Source organism: Mandrillus leucophaeus, unplaced genomic scaffold (assembly GCF_000951045.1).
Source record: "Mandrillus leucophaeus isolate KB7577 unplaced genomic scaffold, Mleu.le_1.0 Scaffold491, whole genome shotgun sequence".
Lineage (NCBI taxonomy): Eukaryota > Metazoa > Chordata > Mammalia > Primates > Cercopithecidae > Mandrillus > Mandrillus leucophaeus.
The window spans coordinates 281,758-284,281 of record NW_012105265.1 but is presented as its reverse complement, the minus strand read 5'-3'; the positions used below and the strand labels follow the sequence as shown (position 1 = coordinate 284,281).

Sequence of the window (2,524 nt, the reverse complement as noted above, 5' to 3'; positions counted from 1 at the left end):
ACGACCTCAGATGCATCTTTTATTCTGTCTCTGTCCCTTTCCTTGGGTGGGGAGGAGATACACATTTGCTTGTGGCAGGCAGGCTTGCCTTATTCCAGTGCCGCTGGCCTTCCTCCTGGTCTTCGGCTGTCCACTAGGACTCTGGGTTTTTTTCAAACCCGTCTAGGAAAGGCAGGGCAGCAAACCTCCGGCTCCTGGCCCATTCTACTAATTCAAGGCTGTGGTCTTCTCTGGGACCTGTGAACTCCCTGGACCCGTCTCTAGGCTGTGGCAGCCATCTGTCTCTGCCTTTCACTCCTGCAGGGGAGCTGAGCATCACACCACTTGGAAGTAATGACGGAGGCAGTTCTGTGTGAATCTGAGGCAGGGGTCCATAGCAAACAGGAAGTGGCCTGGAATGAGGAATGAAGAATTTGCCTCAGATTTTCTCCAAGTGTGCATTAGAAGCATCTCCCATGGAGTATGTGGGAGTGGAGCCTAGAATTTTCTTTTTAGTAGGTGCTCCATGTGTTTCTCATGCTCACAAAAGGAGAACTCGCTGGTATAGGGAACCTAGCATTCCATTGTCAGACCCCACCAGCCCTGAGGATTCCTGTATGCAGTGCCTATATTTGGTGATGCATGTTTATAAATGGACATTCATTGAATTCTTAAGTAGCAAGTGTGTTCGGATCTTAAAATCCTCAAATCATCTACTGTAAAGTAGATATTGTGCCCATTTTAGAGGTGAGGAAACTAAGGCTAAGAATGACTTCTCAGAGTTTGGTAACTTGGAGAGAGCTGGAGCCCAGGACCCTGATATGCCCCCTGCTGCCTCATCTGAGCAGTCTCTAATCACCTTTGGGGCAGCGCATAGGCAGGGACTGAGGCAAGGGTGATGGGCTGAATTTTGAGTTCAAACCCATTTGTTAAGTTCTGCCCCACCATGGCCAGATGATGAACTTTATGAGAGGAAGCGTGGATCCTATTTGGAGGCAGAGTGAAAGGCTCAAAGGAAAATAACTTTTCTTTCTTTCTTTTTTCTTTTTTCTTTTTTTTTTTTTTTTGAGACAGAGTCTTGCTCTTGTCACCCAGGCTGGAGTGCAGTGGTGCAATCTCGGCTCGCTGCAACCTTCACCTCCTGAGTTCAAGTGATTCTCCTGCCTCAGCCTCCTGAGTAGCTGGGATTACAGGCACCCACCACAATGCCCGGCTAACTTTTGTATTTTTAGTAGAGATGGGGTTTCACCATGTTGGCCAGGCTGGTCTCAAACTCCTGACCTCAGGTGATCCGCTCCCCCTCAGCCTTCCAAAGTGCTGGGTTTACAGGCATAAGCCACCATGCCCAGCCACTTTTCTGTCTTAAGAAAGGAAAACTGGGGGTGGCATGGGGACAAAAAGCCACAAGAAAGGCCTGGTCTATCATCTCCAAGATGGCTTTGCAAGCATCTCAGCTCATGCAGCACTGCCATGTGAGATAACACACAAATCAGGCCCTCAAAACAGAGTCCTACTCCGTGGGAAGCTGGCCATCCAAGAAGCAAGGCGATATTGAGATAAAAGACACAAACATGAATTGACCTCTGGCAAGCAGGTGAGTAAGATGATTGACTTTGGGAGAGTGCCCTCACCTTTCCTTTCTCAGCCTCCTCATCTGCACCAAGTGAGTGCCGAGGCCCTTCCAACCCCAGCAGTCCTTGCGCAGCAGACTCAGCCCTGCAGGCAGACACACACAGGGTTGCTGTGCATAGAATCTCCAGGCACTTTACAAACTCATAATCAGTGAGATATGACTAACTGAGCAAACATTGTAGGGATTTCTTAATAAGGAATTTAAAAACTAGACTCCAAATGGGAAAGATGCATGTAACAAGTTATTGGTGTTTATGTAACTCTGAATAGCTTTGATTTCCTTCAGTAGGAACTGACAGCTGGCTGACAGAAAACTCATCCAGGGAGAGAAGAGACAAAAGTGAAGTATGAAATTTTGAATAATGTTTTCAGGTAACTTTCTATTTCCATCTAGAGTGGGTGTCTGGAAGGGTGAATGCAGTTATGGTTTGAATTGCTTTCATGTATCAACAGATATTTTTAATAGGGCTCATCTTTCCAAGATGCAATGTGCCTTACTTCCTTTTCCTGGCTTCCAGTCCCCTTGTAGCAGGGCAGGGAGCGGGGGAATTCATCCTTTGGCCTGCATATGCTCACTGAACCCCTGTTTTCAGCAAGCTGCCTCTAAGTTTGAAGACTTTCTGATCAATTTAGAAAATAAATCTTTGTTTTCTTGCCTAGGAAAGTGATTGTCTGCTACTTGGGCTGGGATAAAATACATGGGGATCCAGGAGTTCTGTCCACAGACTTTCAACCGTCTTCTTGTTCTAAGCCCTGTTACTCATTGTCATTTTCTATGGCACTTGGAACCTCTAAGTCCTAAATGTCACAGGTCCTGTGGGTAAGCAGCCTCCCTGGGTCTGTGTCCTGCAGCCTCCTCTGCCATGCTAAGGCCATTTGCCACTCCACCATTCCCCCATTTCCAGAGCCTGTT

The 2,524-nt window shown here is 47.2% G+C and overlaps 1 protein-coding gene across 3 annotated transcripts in view; it reads left to right on the top strand.

Annotated features, from left to right (window-relative positions):
* The window catches only part of ANKRD34B (ankyrin repeat domain 34B), a 13,762-nt gene that overhangs the window by 531 nt on the left and 10,707 nt on the right, over positions 1–2,524 (top strand). For 2 of the 3 annotated variants that reach the window (XM_011995558.1, XM_011995557.1), the window contains exon 2: positions 1,898–1,983. The gene's annotated coding sequence lies outside the window, so the exon portion shown is untranslated. The remainder of the gene's footprint in view (positions 1–1,897; positions 1,984–2,524) is intronic. The other variant, XM_011995556.1, reaches the window with a different exon arrangement.